General features: G+C 43.1%; 1 protein-coding gene and 1 long non-coding RNA gene across 2 annotated transcripts in view; one reads left to right on the forward strand and one right to left on the reverse strand.

The window, feature by feature from the left end:
* The window catches only part of RAB18 (RAB18, member RAS oncogene family), a 180,064-nt gene that overhangs the window by 147,815 nt on the left and 11,164 nt on the right, over positions 1–21,085 (reverse strand). The gene's annotated exons all lie outside the window — the stretch shown is intronic.
* Positions 12,070–19,029, forward strand: LOC142864368 (uncharacterized). Its single transcript, XR_012914924.1, has 3 exons — positions 12,070–12,152; positions 12,503–12,539; positions 18,842–19,029. It is a non-coding gene; the product is annotated as an uncharacterized LOC142864368 (long non-coding RNA).

Here is a 21,085-nt window from a genome sequence, read left to right on the forward strand (position 1 = left end):
CAAAGCTTTAGCAAAAGAAGGAAAATAAAAGGCAAACATCAGAAAGAAATTCAGACGACATAAATTGAAAAAGTCAGCTAATGCAGAGAACTATATGAAAGAAAAGAATGTGACAACACTTCGAAATGTGACATAGACTTTGAAAATCAAAAGTGCAGGGAGAGGAGAAAATTGAGATAAGGATCAATGGCCCACAGTTAAAGTCATCTGAACTCTCAGATCACATCAGCCAGGCCTGGTGGCCTCCTGGGACCGCTCTCACTGAAGTCCCTCTAGCTGCCTCACCATTCTGCTTGTTCTTGTCATTCCTGTGAAGTTCTAAAACAGGCTATCTGAAATTAAGAAGTTCTTCCAACAACTCTATAAATGATAGTGAAAAAATGGAGATGGACAGAAAGGAAGGAAAGGAAGGTTAAGCTCAACATAAACTTGAGAAGAAGTAAGGATAAAACACCTGATACAAAAAATAGAACAAATCCTTTATTCTGTCTTATTTCCTGAGAAAAGGTAAAGCTCTTTGGGGGACCTCGTTACCTAACAGAGTTTTTATAGAACCCTTGTAATACATGGAATCCTAAACACTAGTCAGAAAATATGTGTCCCAGAGTAAGTACTTTGAGCAAGTAACTTAATTTGTAATCTAATTATTTTAGAATTACATTAAAAAAGAGAAACTTATCATGGTCTAGTATAAACAAATTGGATAGAACACTCTCCAACATTTTTTTCCACAAAAATGCCTGAAATCCCACCACTAGCATTCTTTCTTTGGGATTAAATAATTTATCTCTAAGATTATTCTTTTATTCATTAACTCATCAAACATGTAATCAGTATTAATCATCAAATACTAGATCCTGCAATAAACAAGGCACTCTGAGAATAGCCTGGAACAAGACAAACTTGAAGCTATTTTTATCAGTAGAGGAAGATAATGAAGCAGAGAACAGACAGAGCCAGATAAGGACAAAGAAGAAAACAGCGATGAGAGGGATAGGAGAGATACTTTATTTTGAGAAAGAAGAAAGAAATGTTCTAAGAAGAAATGATATAAGAGAAACGCTCTAAGATTTGAGTTTACACCTAAAGGAGGAAACGCCAGCTTTGCAAAAGTCCAGGGCAGAGGAAGCAACAAAGGCAAAGACCTTGAAGTAGGAAGAAAAGTGATAAGTGGAGGAACAGAGAAGGCCAGTATGGGTGACCTGGCACGTAAAGGGAGTGGTGCCACACAGCTGTGAGAGAAGGATGCAGGGTCCTATAGGCAACGGTAACAAGTTTGTATTGTACTTCAAGGATTCCTCACAGAGGTAACATTAAGTTGCTCAAGTTGGAGTAAAATCATTATATTTTTTCCTTTTTCAGGGTCACCAGGAAAATGGGCCAGATCATCAGACATAGATCTATAAAGAAACTACTGTTTTCCAGGAACAGGTTAGATCTGGGGATATAACACTGAATAAAACACACACCCCCAGGTGGTCCTGTACAAGCTGTTACCACACAGGTGATGGGACATAAAGGATGCTATCGGCACACAGTCCTGAAGGGACCGAGGAAGTCATCCTGAAGGAAATGAGGAATAAGTTCAAGAATGAGTCGGAGTCATCCCAGGAAAGAGTGCTGGGGTTCTAGACCCAGAGAACAGCAGAGGGGTGTTGGGCCCCTGGCAGGGAGAAGGGAATAGAGTGCAAAGCCATAAAGACCATTGCATAAAAAGTCTACTTTTCCAGCATCACAAACTTGCCTAGTGTGGATGGCCCCAGTGTGTTGCAACAAAAATCTAATCAATTATGCCATTCTGAATGTGTGGAAGCTGAGCAAAATATGAGAAGAAAAAGTCTGATTGTTCTTTAATATCATCTCCTTTATTCCTCCAACAAAAGTCATTCAAAATAGTGAATACTTATTTCTAATCATGACATTCCTATTAGGATCCTAATGGTTAATTGTCTTAATCCTGTTTGACCAGAACTAGGGCAGAGCTGAAGCCCTTGGAGTAGAGACCTGCTCTCTTGGTCCGAGCCTCTCCCTCTGGCTCTTGGCCTGGCTCTCTTCCTTTGTATCAGCTGAACTTCCAACATTAGCAGGTACCTGTAAGGGAAGAGAGCCAGCTCTCACTATAGAGGGCCAGAAAGAGAGCATGCTGGAAATTAGGAAATGCCAAAGTATCTCAATACATCTAGCTGATCGTGATGGGTGTACCAAAAGATACAGCAACTAAATAAAAAATGTCATCTTCGAAATATTTGGCACAATGCCTCAAAGCCACTGAAAAGGAACCTCTGCACCCTAATGATAAGAGAACAGAAATTCATTGTAAAGATAGAAGGGTGTGTCAGAGGGGGTATAACAGATCCCAAGGGCAAAAATAACTCATCCTCAGGAAGCCAGGAGCCAAGACCTGGAAAACCACGAGGAACTCAGCTGGGGGTCTCTCTGTCTCCAAACCTGGTACACTGTCTACACTTCAGCTCTGTTCTCCTACACTGAAAACCAGCTTTCTGGCTCCTCTGTCCAGGGGTCAGAGTAAAGTCGTTCCACAGCTGCACACACAGGGACTGAATCAACTCCCTAACCCTACCCAGAGGTGATGGGGGGTGGGGACCTACATGCTGCCAGGGCCTTTTCCCCTTGATGAGCGAATATAACCCAGAGAAGAGGCTTCTCCCTGGGCAGATGAGCAGACAGGCACGCACTGCGCCTCCGTGTTTTCAGTAGCCAGTCAGTGGGCTCCGTTTTCTATTCACTGAAAGCCTTCGCCTGTTGTTTATGCCAAATCCGAGACCCAGAGGCCAAGGCCAAAGGCCTTTTTGGTGATTTCCCCACTTTCTCTGGAAATCTCTCTACTTCAGTTTGAAGTTGCCATTCCTGTTTAGGTCTTCTACTAATTCCCTCTTTCCAGTCTGAAGTATATCTCGTGACCTCATTTTATTTAAAGTGCAAAATTCCCTGCGAATTTGGTAAATGTCAATGCACAAGTCCACTGTCACTGGCTCAGATGAGACCAGCACCTGGAACAAGCAGGACACAGGGAAGAAGAGAAGCAGGTGGAAAACCTTTGCCCCTTCACTTCACTAGGGATTCAAAAGAGACTTGCCCCTGGCCCTGGATGAAAACTTGGGCGATCCCATAACTTTTCTGATAGCTCATAGGTAATAAAAATCCTTTCATCAGTTTAAGTCAAAACATACAGTGTCAACTTAGAAACTTAAATGAGCGTGACAAAATCTTGATCAATGCTTTCTTCAAACTTCATTCAAAGATAGGTCTTCCCTCCGCTTCCCCAGCAAGGCTCAGGGCAGGCAGACTTGGACTCCCAGCAAGGGGGAGGGATCCCACTCTATGTCCCCACAGACCCCTCCTTCAAATTCATGATGCAAAGGGAAGGGGGAGGATTCCAGGCCTAGCAAGGTCATGCTTCGCTGGTGCTGTTGTTTGGAGGGTTTGCTCTCTGAGCCTGGCCAACCAGCTTCCCTTTTGGGTGCTTGCCAACAGACTTAGAGACCTGCACTTGAAACATCTGCCTGCACCTCTGACGACCTTGGCAATGCAGTTTTCTGTGGCCACCACTTCTGCCTTGGTTCCTGGTGTCCTGCAGGCCACTTTATACGGTGTCCTATTGTGTTGGGAGTGGGGTGGAATGGTCACTTGGCCTTTCCAGTTTTTCCTCATAGGTGGGACTTCAACATCATCAGCCTAGTTCTAACGAATGGCTCTCACTTGGTCCTCCAGAAACACTCAGACGTGCTTTACGACCCTTGGTAGTAGTGTGGCTGTCTCCTTGTGCAGACAGGCCTTCGGTTTCCTCTCTCCCACTTTCAAAGGTCTGTCTTCATATCCGTCTTCATCTCCTCCTGCCTGAAGCCACACAAACCCATCACCACCATAATTCCATCACCAGAGTCTTCCAGAATCCTGCAACCACAATTCTGTAACATTCAAAATACTGTAAACATATGCATATGTGGGAAGAATATCTATACTTATTGTTCAATAACAACATCAATATATAACATAAGAAAAAATGAGGCATTTCTTTATCCCATTAATTTGCAACAGTACTAAAATTACCTGAAGGGCTTTTTCAAACTATATGAGCCCTGAGATGCTGCTACAATCCTCCTTGTCATTCTCTCCCCAGACACACACACCTGGCTCTATCTCATGCAGCAGGGACCTGTTAGTGAGGGCAGAGTACCCTCAGGTGTGTTTGGGAGGAGTTTAGAAACTCTACCCCTCACTAATCTGATAGACTGATTATCGGGATTCTAAGTCTGTAAATGTGAGGAATATCTTTTCCTTAGCTAAAATTACAAGCTCGATCTTGCTTATAAGTGAAAGGAAAGAAACTGTCCCCACGATGGCAGGGGCTTTGTTTGACTTATTCACCACCATATCCCCCGTGGCATCACAGGTCTGACAGAGCAAGTGCCCAGTGAACATCTGCTGAGTTAATCCATTTGGAACTCGTTTTTAAAATGGAAGAGTTTTGATACACCAATTGTACCTGAAAAAGAAAAGTTTACCTAAATAACTAATGGGTTATTAAATAAATGATGACTGTGGTCCTTTCTATTCAGTTTTGTCTATTTGTCAACTCTTCCAGGTTGGTTTCTCATCTAATTTGGGATTGGCTGTCTACGCAAGGACTTGGTGTAAACTGGGAGCTATCTAATAGCTAGAAGGGGCAGGGGTGAGGAATGAGGGCATGACGCGTGGGGTGTCTGAAGTCTGATCACTAGTGATTCCGTGAACACATCTATACAAACTTGTATGTGGGCCCCAGCAAAGCCCAATAAGTTCTCGGATGACAAAACACATTAAAGAGGCCAATAATCGCTTAAATGCTGAGATACTGACCTGAGGAGCCTCAGCCTGTTTGTGATTTATTTTTTTGCTGTTCAAACAAGATGTTTCCTGTAATACATACGTCTGTCTGATGGAAATATAGCTCTATGTGGGTGCACACACACACATATTACACATAAAACACTGAGATTCTCATACCAGATAACCTTCCATCCTCCTTCTTTCTCAAGTCTGAAAAGCTACAGTTTTTTTCTTTAATTATTTTTCAAAATATATGCAATAAAAGAAAAGCTATAAATTTGAACTAAATTGGAGTCATTTAAAAATGCTCTACCTATCTGTAGTGTTTGAAGTTGGGATGAGAAAATAAATTTTTAAAATGCATTTGGCCTTTTTTTAAAAAAGATCACAAATCCCTCTGGCATGATTACCAATTGAGAACACATACACAGTACCAAAAAAATCAGACTCCTGACTTTTTAGCCATGCCCACATGTAAGAACAGACCTACCGAACCTAGAACATCTCCACTTTGTAGCAAGTATAATTGAGATAAGCATTTTCCATCCAGAAAGGCCACTGATAGCAAAGCTGAAGGAAAAATATGTAGATAGTGAGGTGAGTTATTCGGAGTTCGTATTTAATTAAGCTCAGTCATCTCTGTACTTACCCTCCTGCGCTCCCAAGGGGAGCCCAGCAAAGTTACTCCTGCTCTACTTATGTCACCCAGAAACGGCAGCAGCATCCATTACTTTGCGCTGACCTGGAAAGCAGAAGCTTCCTCATCTCCGCTCTTGAACACCGAGTAGCTCCTGTTCCACGTGGAGAATTAGGAAACTCGTGAGGAGGAGCTGTAGCAACACAGAAAGCCGCAATCCGCCGCAGGAGGGCATCTGAAGATGCACGCACAATAGGGACGTTTCGGGGACTCAGGCTGCCCTCCCAGCTCTGATGTTACTTCAGAAGACGGGACCCTTTTGTTCCATTGCTCCTATTTTCTTCACCCCTAGCTTTCTTGTGACTATCGCCTTCATCAAAAAATTATCTCTCTGGTAGATGAGCAGGAAACAAATTTAATAGATAAGACTCTGATACATAGGAGTTTAAGTTCTAAGATTTAAAAATTGAAACCCCATGTAATCAAAAAGATATAAAGAGGGCTGGGTGTCGTGGCTCACGCCTATAATCCTAGCACTCTGGAAGACAGAGGCAGGAGGAACACTTGAGTTCAGGAGTTCAAGATCAGCCCCATCTCCACTAAAAATAGAAAGAAATTAGCAGAACAACTAAAATAGAAAAACTTTGCTGGACGTGCATGCCTGTAGTCCCAGTTACTCCAGAGGCCAAGGCAGGAGGATCGCTTGAGGCCAGCAGTTTGGGGTTGCTGTGAGGTAGCCTGATGCCACAGCACTGTAGCCTGGGCAATGGAGTGAGAGCCTGTCTCAAAAAATGTATATATATACATAAAGAGACATACTAAATAGTAAAAAATTTAAGAATGCACGATATATATCACATAGCTGGGGATTGACTAAACAGATTAATATCCCCACAGAGAAGAATCATTTATGATATTTGTAATTTAAGTTTATGATCATTGTCGTGGTCCAATTGCAGAACGGGGGATGAACACAGAAAGACAGACAAAAACACACAGACACAAAAGACGGTACAAGACTGCAGCACTTAAAGCACCAGTCGTTTTATTTTTATACTGTTTAATTTGGCAAGCGTCCTGCAGCTATTTTCTCATGCCAGCTATTTTCCCAGCTATTTGGGGGGTATTTACTTGGCAAGCTTCCTGCAGTTGTTTTCCCAGGACGTGACTGCCAGATGTCAGCAGGAGCTGTTCCTCTGACATAGCTCAAGAGAAAGGGGAGGGGCCGCGTGCATCCCCATCCTTCAGCGTCTGGTTCCGAGTGCAGGACAACAGACAACCTTGGCTGGCAGGCGAAACCACAGATCCTTGACTCTTTGCCCTGAGGAACAATTCTCTCTGCTGGTCAGCAAGTCACATCTTGCCAATTCTGGGAACAAGCAATGTGCTCCCGTTCTGCTGACGTTGGGTCTCGGCCAATCTGACCCAGGGGCATTTCCTTCAATCATGCTCTGTAAACTGAATAACTTTTTTAACTAAGGAGCTTCTGTGCTATTTAGAATGGCTGGTTCCTGTTAACAAATGCCAAATATTTTCATTTCCACACTATTGATTTGTCCTAGGTTCTATCAATATTGTTATATGTTGATACTTCATCTTACTTGTCATTAATGACTGTTATTCATTCAACAAACATTTACTGAGAACCTACTATAGGCCAGATATTGTGGTGGGCACTGAATTAGGGGGAATTAATACACATATGTTTAAGGCAAAATTCACAGGCTCTCAAGTTCACAGAATTCTGATTCGTGCATTTGCAATCACTGTTGCCAACAGGGCATTTCCTGGGGCCCTGTTCATCCCCAGCATGACATAATGATTACACAAGCAATGGACTGCGGAAGCGGGCAGGAAACAAAGGTAAATAAGGCACGTGGTTCATTAATAGAGTACTGCACCTGTTGCATGAGTTCCAGCTTCCATATATGTTTGTTAAAGGCAGCAAATCTAGAACGAAGTCCAGACGATTCTGGGAAAGTTACCAAACTGTTGAATCTCCAAAGGAGAAGCAGGAACAGTAAGGTTAGAGGCCTGATAAACTCGATGACAATCTCAGTTTAGACACTAAAGCTAGTGGTGTGACCTTGGACATCTCATTTACTTTGCAAAGGCTGTTTCTTTATTAATAATATATATGCAGTGATTAGTCTACCCAAGAAATCTCAAAGTGGAGGTATGTTGGGCAAATATAAAGTTTGTAGAAATTTTGATTCATTACCAATATTTCAAAATCGGGAGAATTTCATGTTAAAGTCTAACTTACCAGTTTCTATTTTTATGAAAAGGAAGATATGGCAAATGCACATTGCCACGTGGCAGCATTTTCTGGAAGCAGAGAGTTGTGCCCCCCCAGAACTGGCATGTGTCTTGCAGTCCATGGCGTACCACACCCCGCCAGCTTCACTTAACTCCCTGACATCACCTGGCTGCTCTCTGTAGACATTTGAGTTTGCATCTCCTGAACCAAATAGTCTTTAAGGGCTTATTGTTGTTTTTGAAAGCTAAAGGAACTGTGTCAAGTTCATATAAATTAAAAATATACATGTTGAAGGGAGAAGAGACAAATCTCCTATCCAGAAGAATTCCAAACAATTCATGTAAATACTCCACCTTCAAAGAAGTGAAACATACCTCACCATCCCTTAAGTGTGGGCTGTGCATAGCGACTTCATTTCAAGAGGGTAGCACAGAAAGGGGAGAGCGGGAGAGTAACTTTACAGTGGAGAAACCTGACTAGCACGACCTCAGCCAGGTAAGCAAGGCCAACATCAACAGAGATAATCAGTCATGTTACCTGTGTATGGCCACATGTACCACACTAATGTAAGATGTTTAGAATAAAGGAAACTAGGAATGGGTATATGGAAATTCTCTGTGCTATCTTCTCAATTTTCTGTAAATCTAAAGTAGTTCTAAAAAATAAAGTTCATTTCAAAAAGATTATATTATATATATATATGTATGTGCTTGCATATAAACCTATATATGAAGGCTACTGAAGAATCTCAAGGAATCGGTGGAAGATTTGAACTACCAAAGGTTTTTGGCACCCTCTTTATCACACTGGCTTTAATGTGGCTCAGCCCTGTCTCTCTCAGGCTTTGTATCTCTCAGTTCTTGATTTCAAATTCCTCAGGCTGGGGAGGAATCAAAGTTGGGATCTATTACTCATGTCCAGGGTTCTGTGAGACAGTCATGGCCACTGTACCATGCCTCTCTCGGTGACCACTGTCATAAAGGAGGAACCAGAAAGTTCCCTTTCATCTCTGAAATGCCAAGAAAAGATTGTAAGAGAAGAGGCTTGGCTGATGAGGTCAATATCCTAAACGTTGATGACAGATATTCCAAAACAAAGGAGCATCCTTGTCATTTGCACTTGCCATTTATACATGCTAGAAAAGCTTCTGTGCTATTTGGGAAATTGTACAAAATTATATGACATCGAGATTTATACACATTATTTTCTGTAAAGATTGGTTTAGCTGTGAAGTACTCATGCCAACTCTCCTGACTTCTAGCCATAATCCCTCCCTCCCTCCCTCCCTCCCTTCCTTCTTTTCTTCCTTCCTTCCTTCCTTTCTTTTTTTTTTTTTTTTTGAGACAGAGTCTCACTCTGTTACCATGGCCTGTTTGCAGGACGGGGGATGAACACAGAACACAAAAAGACACACAGACACACACAAAGATGGTTACAAGACTGCAGTGCTGAACGCACCAGTCATTTTATTTTTATACCCTAAAATATCGAAGTTACTTCATTGTACGTGACCACCCAGGCATTGCAGCAATGGCCATACATTTGGAAACACATAGCCTAAGAGCACAGATGTCCCCTTACTCAAGCTTTCCAGGCAGTTGCTCGAGGCACCAGGCATAGATCACAAATCGAGATTAGCAAGGTTGGGCAAGGCAGCCACAGGGGGTATTTTTTGTCTCTGTGATCCCCTACAGCTGTGCCTGTCTTAGGTCGTCCCTCCCTTGAGGGATCTTACCCATCATTGGCTAACCAGCCATCTTATGGGGCTAAGCAGCAATCAAACGAACAATGTGTTTATTGTGTGGCCTCCAGACCTCCACTTATCGTAGGGCTGGGGAGCTCTTGCCTGAATGCAGAAACCCAGGCCTATTGTTGTGCCTCTAGGCAGCAACCTTGTCCAGAGCACATTACTCTTAAACGTGCTGGGCAGGGCACGTACATTACTCACTAAATTTAATTCTTAAACCAAGAAAGTATAACGTCAGTACCCAACATCCTGTTGCCCGGGCTAGAGTGCTGTGGAGTCAGCCTACCTCACAGCAACCTCAAACTCCTGGGCTCAAGCGATCCTCCTGCCTCAGCCTCCAGAGTAGCTGGGACCACAGGCATGCACCACCATACCTGGCTAATTTTTTCTATATATTTTTAGTTGTTCAATTAATTTCTTTCTATTTCTAGTAGAGATGGGGTCTCGCTCGTGGTTAGGCTAGTTTCGAACTCAAGACCTTGAGCAATCGGCCAGCCCCGGCCTCCCAGAATGCTAGGATTACAGGCCTGAGCCACCAGACCGGCCTCACAAGCCCTTTTATTTTGATAAAATTCTGTTAAAGATAAAGTGTAAAGTAGTCCCTGTGATAGAAAGCATGGATTTGCCATGTTGACGCAGTGGCAGGGAGGTGAGGCCGATGCAGACCAGCCTGGAGAGGCATAGCGTGGCTAACAATTTCTGGGTGGCCACCACCCCAGCCGTGTAGTTAGTGCCTGGGCACAAATTAGGAATAGGCACCCTTCCTCGAGATGCTTCACTTCTACTTGTTTGAAAATCGTTATAACATGCTGCTTTGGTTAGAACAAGACATTTTGCTGACGTCTGCCAGAAATTTGTCATAATAAAAATATGAATGCCCACAGTGTGCCCACGGTGCCCTGTTTAGTACACAGGCTGCACAGCCATATGTCGCTGCTCTGGTGCGATCGTCTATTAGGAGCATGTGTCATCTATTTAGAGCCTTGGCAGCCTCAAGCTGATTTTCATACCTTATCACATATAATCTGATAAGAGTGGACCTTCCAGCTACCTTGGTTAATCGTTTTGTTTACCTTCGAAGGAAATAAAGAATTGAACTCTTGGTTTCTTCTATAATCACAATTTCCTGAACCATAACAGAGGGGATAATAGCATTCATCGCACAGGGATAGTACAACCATTAAATGAGACAACACATCAAAGCACAGTGCCTGACAGATAAGGAAGCTTCCATCGTGTTTGCTTCCACTTCCTTCCCTACATAGCAACAGCAGGCAGCTCACTAGACCAAGCAGGATTCTCTGCTGAAAGGCAAGTACTTCTTGGAGAAGTACTGCTATGTATAGGGCCCTGCATTTCTATGTGCAATGGAAATGTTTTTACTTACCTTGCTTAAATGAAGCCAAATTCAAATATCATACATCCTCCGTAGACAAACTGTTAGTTCTCTTCACAAATTCTATTGCAACAAGAGTATCGTGACTTTTGTTTATTAAAGAACTAATTCCTAAATGTCATATGATGGAGCTTTAGAAATCAGAGTCAAAGACTTTTTTTCCTTAAAAAAAAATGTTTGCTTTTTTTATCTATGTAGATTGAGATTGTATATCCTAAATTAACTGTATTGAGTTACATTTGGCTACAGGGAGGTAAATTTAGATCATAAATTCAGAGGAGGTATTTAAATATTGACAATGCCTTTTATAAAAATACACATTGTATCCCTCTAGATGTTGTAAAGTTTGAAGAGGTGGAAGAAACAGACAAACTAGAGGAAGCAAACAAACGTTGTGTTTATCGAGCATTCCCGGGCGAGATTCACGGGTGCCACAGAACGGGGCCAGAGAAGTCGTGCCGGTTTGAAGTGGGGTGAGGGCTTTTATAGTCCTCTAAGCAGGCTGTGGCATTTTCCACTGCGGCGTTTGGTGGGCTTTTGGGGCCTTCTACCACAGCAACTGGGGCTTGGTAGACAGCAGCGGTTCTAGGGACCGTGTGCGGATGCAGCTTGCGGTTTGGCCCCGCATGAGCCAAGGGCATACGGCGCGTCTCCGTCAGGCAGCGTCTTGAGTGCAGCCAGCAAGAAAGAGGGGGCTTTTGGGGCTGCCGCCAGCCTTACAGAGGTTGCCTCAGAAAGGGAAACTCTTCTGCTTAGGGTGCGTGGGAGGCCTTAATTTATATTCTCCAGTTACACATAGAACATCTCTATGTAAAGGAGTTGGCCGGTGTCACTGAAGAAAAGTGTGAGAGATCATCGTAAATTGAGGAGGAAAAAATAAATCAAGGGAGAGAAATACTATGTAGGCTGAGAAGCTACCCTGGAGGAGGGCACTCCTTGTGGAGTACATCATGATAAAGTCTGTGGGGGGAGGAGGAAGAGAAGGCGGAGGAGGCAGTCGCCGCGGGGCTGAGCCTGATGGACGGATGCATGCGTCTTCTTGCCCCCTCCCCCGTTCGTGCTGCCACAGCGGGAGTGAGCGTGGTGTCGGCGGAGGGAGATGGCCCGGGAGCGCCGGCGCCAGTAACGGGAGGTGCTGAGAGTCGCGGAGGGCTAGCCGGGCCCTGGTGCCGGGGCTGCCGCCCGCCCGCCTCTCCTGGCCGCCCTCCGCCCTCCGCGACGCCCTCACAGGCCGGGCATTGATGGTAATGTATGCGAGGAAACAGCAGAGACTCAGTGATGGGTAAATCGTCTTTTCGTTTCGGGCGGGCGGGGGGCAGCGGGGGGGGGGGGGGGCTGCGCCTCCGTGTCTGGAGCTGGCCGGGCCGCCATTTTTGTTGTTAGCCGCGATCTGGAGCGGCCGGGGCGGAGCGGCCCCCGCGCTAGCGGGCGCGGGAGGGGTGCGAGCGGGCGGAGCGGGGTCGGGCGCGCCGCGGGCCGCCGGCCCTCGCCCTCCGGGAGCTCGGGGGCGCGCCGGGCTTGCGGGCTGGCGCCGGTACGCTCGGGAGGTCTCGGCGGGAGGGCGGCAGGGGGCCGGTTTTCAGCCCCCACCCCGCAGTGTCTCATGTCGCCCTGTCTCTTCCTGTTTTTCAGCTGTCACGACCGGAGGGGGGACGCGCAGCCTTACCAGGTACCAGCCGAAGCCGGGTGGAGGGATTGGAAGGGGCCGGAGGGGGAAGGGAGGGACTGCTACTTGAGCGCAGGCTTCACAAGTCGCTGCAGGCCCTTCGGTGCAACAAATCCGAAACTAGCACCGCGGGTCCCCTCAAAATTTTTTTTTTTTTCTTTTTCTTTCTTTTTTTTTTTTTTTGAGACAGAGTCTCACTTTGTTGCCCAGGCTAGAGTGAGTGCCGTGGTGTCAGCCTAGCTCACAGCAACCTCAATCTCCGGGGCTCAGCGATCCTACTGCCTCAGCCTCCCGAGTAGCTGGGACTACAGGCATGCGCCACCATGCCCGGCTAATTTTTTGTATATATATTTTTAGTTGGTCAATTAATTTATTTCTATTTTTGGTAGAGACAGGGTCTCGCTCAGGCTGGTTTCGAACTCCTGACCTCGAGCAATCCGCCCGCCTCGGCCTCCCAAAGTGCTAGGATTACAGGCGTGAGCCACCGCGCCCGGCCCCCCTCAAAATTTTGTGTTTGGTTCCGTCAGCGCTCTTCGTCAAGGTTTAGTGTCTTATTTTTTTTTTTTTTTTTTTTTTGAGACAGAGTCTCGCTTTGTTGTCCAGGCTAGAGTGAGTGCCGTGGCGTCAGCCTAGCTCACAGCAACCTCAAACTCCTGGGCTCGAGTGATCCTTCTGCCTCAGCCTCCCGAGTAGCTGGGACTACAGGCATGCGCCACCATGCCCGGCTAATTTTTTTTATATATATATCAGTTGGCCAATTAATTTCTTTCTATTTATAGTAGAGACAGGGTCTGGCTCTTGCTCAGGCTGGTTTTGAACTCCTGACCTTGAGCAATCCGCCCGCCTCGGCCTCCCAAGAGCTAGGATTACAGGCGTGAGCCACAGCGCCCGGCCTAGTGTCTTATTTTGACAGGTGAGTGGAGGAAGTTCAGTTAAAAAAGAAAAAAAAATCATTTGCAGCCAGGAAGACCTAACTCAATTATTTGAGTGGGAAGGAATCGACGGGATGAGGTGGTTAGGTGACTTCGGAGGCATGTTTATTTAGTGTATTGGGAATGGAAGTTAATGTAAAGGTATTAAAATTAGGTGGAGTGTCTGGGAGAAATAGCTGAGTGATTTACAGCTCTTAAGTGGGTTGTAACAACTATCCCTTCTTATTTTGTTTTTGGTGCAAATAATTGCCGTATTTGTAAAAGATGGTGCTTTTGTTTGTTTCTGTAAGAATTGAGATCATTGGGTACTTGGATAATTCATCCTAATGCAGGTGGTTCTAGGTAGGCAGGTTTCTTTTTGTTACTGCAGTTGCATGTAAAGTTTTTCAAAATTAAATGGCCCGGAGAAGGATAAAGATGGCGGACGGGAAACACCGCCAGAAAGAGTGTCTCTGCAGAAAAGACAGATTCTAGCAGAAATTAGAAAAAAGAAGCAAGAAGGCGAGCATACAGTAGACGAGGGCCGGAAGGAGGGGTACCTGAGACCCTGGGAGACTCCACAGGAGGAGGCTGCGGAGGAGAACTGGAAGCTGAGACCAGCGGGAAGGGTAGGTGGATAAATTACCTTTCCCCTCCCCTGCATCTGGGACTGCTGGTGGGCTCCCCAGCGGGTGGAGAGACCTGCGGACACCAGCCCACAGACGGCTGCGGCCAGCTAGCGGTGAGCCTGTAGCAGATGCGGCACCAGACTCCCAAATCCCTCCGGGCACCTCCAAGTGCACAGACCCGAGCTGCGGGGCAGGCGCCATATTGCCTCCTTCTCCCCTCTGCGGACCCTACCTGCCCAGAGAGACAATACAGCCACCAGCTGGAGGCACCTCCAGGGAACAGGACCTTCCCTTTTGGGACCCTACAGCTGACTAAGGGGAACTCAGACTGTGAGCTCCCTACCCGCCAGCCCTCCCAGGTGCTGCTGGCAGGGTGTTTCCAGGAGAACTGGTGCCGACTCAGAGGCTGAGAGACATAGACACAGCTTGGGCTCCCTGTGGGTGAATTGGGACCCGAACTCCTCTCCCTGGTGGGGATACAGTTTGAATTCTGGGACCCAGAGGTCGGACCTGCAGACCAGATCCCGTGCACCCAGGTCTAGCATTGCCCGGGGCACAGAAGGGATATTTGTAAACAGCCTGCTGAGGTGTATGTGCCTCCAGGGGCAGATCAGCGTCCTAGAGGGCAACCCTCCCAACAAAGGGAGGCCGTGCACCCAGCCCAGGCAGCGTTTCTGCGCAGGGAACCTCCCCACCGGCATCACAATCCGGGGAGGCCTATTGGCGTGTGGTCTGGCCTGCTGGCAGAGGCTGAGGAGTAGCTGCGGAGTTGGGGAGGGTGGAAAGAAGCGAGGCCCGCTTCAGACTGCGGGTCTCAGACAGCCCCACCCCCACGAGCAGACTTTCTGGCTGAGCGGGACCATTGCAGCCCTGCCCTGACAGCTTTTCCTGGAAGCAGAGAACAGAACTTTGACCCCTGCTAACGGCATTGGTGGTGCCTGAGGGCAGGCTTACCCAACCCAGCTCCCAGAACAAGAGCTGATAACAGGACACAAAAACAACAGCATAGGCTGTTCCTCCAAGCAAGCGCCACCTACTGACAGGGACGGCATCCTGCACAGCCTTTCCACAGCACCCACTGACTCATTATACAGGGAGTGGTCGAATCTCACCCACAGACACCACCTAACGGCTCAGAAACTAAACAAGGCGTGTGAATACCCAAACAAAAACCTAAAGGAAAGAAACAACAACTGATCGACATGGGAAGAAATCAGCGAAGGAACTTAGGAAATATGAAGAACCAAACGGAAAACACACCCACAAAGAGGAACACCAGCCCCCTAGAAACGGACACCAACCCAAATCAGGCAACCAAAATGACAGAAGAGGAATTTCAAATGTGGATCATAAGAACACTCACCGAACTGCAACAACAACTCAATAACCAACACAAAGAAACCACAAAAAGCCTCCAGGACCTAGAACAAAAGTTCACTAAAGAAATAGACACAATGAAGAAAAGTTTGACCGAACTCCTGGAAATGAAGAATCAATTCAGGGAACTACAAAATACAGTGGAAAGTCTCAAGAACAGGGTAGATCAAACAGAAGAAAGAATCTCAGAGATTGAAGATAACAGCCTCCAACTAAATAAAACTATCACAGAGATAGAGCAGAGAAACAAGAGAAAAGAGCAAAGCCTATAAGAGATGTGGGATTATTTGAATAAACCTAATGTGAGGATCATAGGGTTACCAGAAGGGGAAGAGAACAACACTCAAGGATTGGACAAGCTATTTGAAGATATAATACAGGAAAATTTCCCAGGCCTTGCTCAAAATCTCGATATACAAGTTCAAGAAGCTCAAAGGACCCCTGGGAGATTCAATGCAAACAGGAAGATGTCACGACATGCAGTCATCAGACTGACCAAAATATCAACTAAAGAGGCCCTTCTAAGAGCTGTAAGACGAAAGAAGCAAGTGACATACAAGGGAAAGCCAATTCAAATAACACCAGACTTCTCTAATGAGACTTTACAAGCAAGGAGAGACTGGGGCCCCATTCTCACTCTTCTGAAACAAAACAATGCCCAGCCTAGAATCTTATTCCCTGCAAAACTAAGCTTCATATATGAAGGAGAAATAAAGACATTCTCAGACAAGCAAAGTCTCAGAGAATTCACCAAGACAAGACCAGCCATACAAGAAGTACTCAAAACAGTGCTACGCACGGAACAACATAATAAAAACTCACGAATATAAAAACAACCAAAACCTAAAGATTAAAGGCCAGATAATACAATGGCTCAAGAGAGAAATCAAAGCAACAACATCCAACCCAACAGGATGAACAGTAATCTACCTTACCTATCAGTTCTCTCAATAAATGTGAATGGCTTAAACTCTCCACTCAAGAGACATAGGCTGGCTGAATGGATAAGAAAATACAGGCCAAGTCTATGCTGTCTTCAGGAAACACATATAACCTGCAAGGATGCATATAGACTAAAAGTAAAAGGGTGGAGATCAGTATTCCAGGCAAGTGAAAGCCAAAAGAAGGCTGGCGTGGCAGTTCTAATTTCAGACGATTTAGTTTTTAAACCAACAAAAGTAGTGAAAGACAAAGAGGGTCATTATATAATGGTGAAGGGCACACTTCAACAAGAAGAGATAACAATTTTAAATATATATGCACCCAACTTAGGTGCACCCAGTTTCATAAAGCAAACCTTACTGGATCTAAGCAAAAGGATTAATAGCAACTCCATAATCACTGGAGATTTCAACACCCTACTGACGGCACAATACAGATTCTCCAAACAGAAAATTCATAAAGAAATAATGGACTTAAACAAAACCCTGGAACAACTGGGTCTGACTGACATCTACAGGACATTCTACCCAAAATCCACTGAATATACGTTCTTCTCATCAGCTCAGGGGACATTCTCTAAGATTGACCATATCCTAGAGATTTACACAAAGTAAATCTCAAGAAATTTAAAAAAATAGAAATCATACCATGTACCTTCTCAGATCACAGTGGAATAAATCTAGAAATCAACCCTAACAGAAACTCACATTTCTACACAAAAAAGTGGAAATTAAACAACCTCCTACTAAATGATTACTTCATAAATGAAGAAATCAAGATGGGAATAAAAAAATTCTATACTCCTACACTGCTGGTGGGACTGCAAACTAGTTCAACCTCTGTGGAAAGCAATATGGAGATACTATAAGGGATACAAGTGAATCTACCATTTGATCCAGCAATCCCATTGCTGGGCATCTACCCAAAAGATCCAATGACACTCTACAAAAAAGACACCTGCACTTGAATGTTTATAGCAACACAATTCATAATTGCAAGGCTGTGGAAACAGCCCAAGTGCCCATCAATCCAAGAATGGATTAATAAAATGTGGTAGATGTATACCATGGAGTACTATTCAGCTCTAAGAAACAACGATGATATAGCACATCTTATATTTTCCTGGTTAGAGCTGGAACCCATACTATTAAGTGAAGTTTCCCAAGAATGGAAAAACAAGCACCACATATACTCACCAGCAAATTGGTATTAACTGAACAGCACCTAAGTGGTCACATAGGTACTACAGTAATAGGGTATTGGGCAGGGGGAGGGGGGCGGGTATATACATATATGAGTGAGATGTGCACCATCTGGGGGATGGTCATGCTGGAGACTCAGACTTGTGGGGGGAGGGGGGAAATGGGCATTTATTGAAACCTTAAAATCTGTACCCCCATAATATGCCGAAATAAAAAAAAAAAGAAAAAAAATGGCCCCAGTTTTCAGGAGGGAAACTTCATAAATAGTAACTTATCAGATGACTATGCAATAATACTCTCTACATTTGATCACTTTAAAGGATAAGAGATCAGGTTTCTAACCTAATAGTTTTGTTAAAAGTTGGAGTTGAAAACTCTAGGTCCCCTGATGTGTAAAACATCATCTGCTGTATTCGGGTATGAATTAAACCCTATCGAATCTGCCCCCAAAACATGATTACATATTGTTAAAGACTGGTATATCATGATTATATTAAGATATGTGTTAGAATAAAGCTAAACCATTAATTTGAGGGTGTTCCATTATGCTTAATTGGAAATATTGCTCATATATCAATTTATTTTATTTTGGCCAGTATTTTTACACTTTAAAATTGTTTTCTACACCTGTAACAGTAATTTAAGTTAGGTCTGAAATGCTTTATCTGACTCAGATAATTGGGGAAACTGATGTCTTTTTTTAGTAGTTTTGTAGTAATATACATGTCCTTATTTAAACATGTGCCTGTATATCTCAGTTGTAGAGCAGAAATTGATTACAGTGGTATTGAGTTTCTAGTTTTCTCTCTTGACTAAACTTTCAAAAAAGGATTACATATATTAATTCCTAGAAAAATTTTATGCAGAATCAATATGCCACTGTGGTTTGATTTATATTAACAAGAATAATGGAGTGGATTTTTTTCTCTCTTTTTTTTTAAATTGATATTAAGATTTGTAACAGCAGTTGTAGTAACTCTTAGGCATTAGGTCTTGTCTGAATAACTTCAGGGCAGAATTCAAAATGGAAATTTTATTAATATAAGTTCATAAAACTTAAGTAAATACAGCAAAATTTATGCTTGGATTTAACTTCAGGGCAGAATTCAAAATGAAAATTTTATTAATATAAGTTCATAAAACTTAAGTAAATACACCAAAATTTATGCTTGAATTAGTTGAGGGAGTTCAGTTTAAAATTTCAATTCTTTCTCTCTTTTTTTGGAGGGGTGATGTTTTTACAGGCACTTAAGTATTCATCGAAGAGTCACCCCAGTAGCAGTGATCACAGACATGAAAAGATGCGAGACCCAGCAGATCCTTCACCACCAAATAAAATGTTGCGGAGATCTCATAGGCCTAAAAACAAATACAGTGACACCACAGGTCACAGTAAGGCCAAAAATGTGCATACTCACAGAGTTAGAGAGAGGGATGGTGGTGAGTAGCTTTCTTGTTGAAATTTTCATGTATATTTAGCAATAGCTCTATGTAAAACAATAGGCAGTAATATTTCCAGCTTGAAAGTGTTACTGTGTGGGTATGTCATCAAAGTATTTTGTTTCTATCAATTTTTTGATTCATAAGCAAGTTACCAAAAAAATAAGATGCTTACTTGAGCATCTAAAAAGTGGACTTCAGTGTCTGATAATAGGGGAATACATTTATGAATACAGTCTACCAAATGCTTTATTAACAATGGGAGAAATGCAGGACATTTTTCCAAGAAAGGAAATTTAACCTTTCAAGTAAAGATCTCAGTTTATTTGGTTTATTTTGAGATCTTTGTTGCTGCTTTAATTTATTTTTTAAGGAGTTCAAATCTATTTCTTAGTTATAATAATGATAAATTATGAATTAAATTTAGTAGTAGGTTTTTCAAGATGGTCCCAAATTTAAAAAGCCATTTGTAATTTAGAAAATTCATTTTTGGCTTTTGTTGTAAACATTTAAAATTTTATTTTTCATATTTTCCTAAGTCTTACTAATGTAACTTCTATACCTTGTTCATTGTCATATTCAACTTTTTAAAATTTAGCCTCGTTTTTTTTGCACAGTGCTGACATCCTCCAGTTGTTACCTTGCCTCAAGCTTTTGTACTAGGAGGCTGAGAATAAGTAAATAAAACCAACTCCCAGTAACTGTATTCAGACTTAATTTTCCCCAAGTTTATCACAATAACAGATTTCTTGACTAAAGCATCCATTAAGGAACAAAGCAATTTCAATGAGGTGATTAAAACATCTATATTTTTTCCTACTGTAAGAGCTTATATTGTTTAAGTAGATAACATTTGAGATAAATACACAATATTCGTTGAAAGCTTCCAAGGAAACTCAAGAGTACCTTGTAGATTTTTGCCCCATTGGCAACTAGCTCCTCAATACTTTGCTTACTTTTAACAAATACCCTACATCTTGTCTGTCTCGTTTTTGTTTTTTGCTTCCTGAGATAGAAATCAGCTTTACTCATTGGGATTGAATTTTGAGAAACGTTGACCCTCTACATAATTACTGGGTTGAGGGAATTAATAATGGTCAGAAGATACATTGGGATTGAATAATTTGGATGGTTATTAGATGGGGGGAAATAGTTCTCTGTCAAATATAGCTATAGCTTTGTGCTACTTATGCAGATAAACCACATTTTTTATTATAATTAATAGTAGCAAATGTGTTTGATTATTAGTATTAGAAGTTCTTTGGTTGCAAAGTTAAAAGGCTTAGGTTAGGAAAAGCAGAGAAAGGGGGACAAATAAATGTTGCCTCAAATCCTATCATTTAAAGACTAGTTTCATTGAAGACGTTCACATTTTTTAAGCTTGTATTTAGTATTTACATAGTGAATTAAATGTATATTTGGTGTTGACAATATCAATCTGAGAGGACTGACTAGGAGCACTTTTCAGTTAATGCTCAAGGACTAAATGAGTAAAGTCATCTTTCAGCTATACCTGTGGTTAAGTTCAAGCACTTATAGCTAGGTGACTTTAAGCATGCTACTGAATTTCTGAGTTTTTGTGTCTGCTCCCCTAGGATTGTAGGGGTCAGATGAAATTATGCATAAGTAACATTTCTAAAGCAGTTAGCTGACTAAGTACTAGGACTAGGACAGTAAATTACTAGGCTTACCATTATTCCTCTGAATAATTAAAATTTAGTGACACAGCAACAGCCCTAGGTCAGGTCTCAAGCTATTGCTTTCTTCCTTTAGAATTAGGAGGAAAATGATGGACAGTTCGGCAAAAGAAGCTACATCAGGAGGGCTGCAGGATGTTCTAACTTGGCACTTGGCCATATCCAAGACTTTGCAATTCAGAGATTTTTTGGACTAGATGTAAGGGTTAAAAAAACAAAAAACTGCACAAGTTTATTAGAGTAGTTGTTCCCAAATTTGACTGCTTATTAAGGATCACCTGAGAAGCTTTTAAAACTACAGCTTCTCTGATTCCATCCAAATTACCCTAAATCCAAGCACTAGGTGATAGA

This window comes from Microcebus murinus, chromosome 25, assembly GCF_040939455.1.
Source record: "Microcebus murinus isolate Inina chromosome 25, M.murinus_Inina_mat1.0, whole genome shotgun sequence".
In the NCBI taxonomy this organism is placed as follows: domain Eukaryota; kingdom Metazoa; phylum Chordata; class Mammalia; order Primates; family Cheirogaleidae; genus Microcebus; species Microcebus murinus.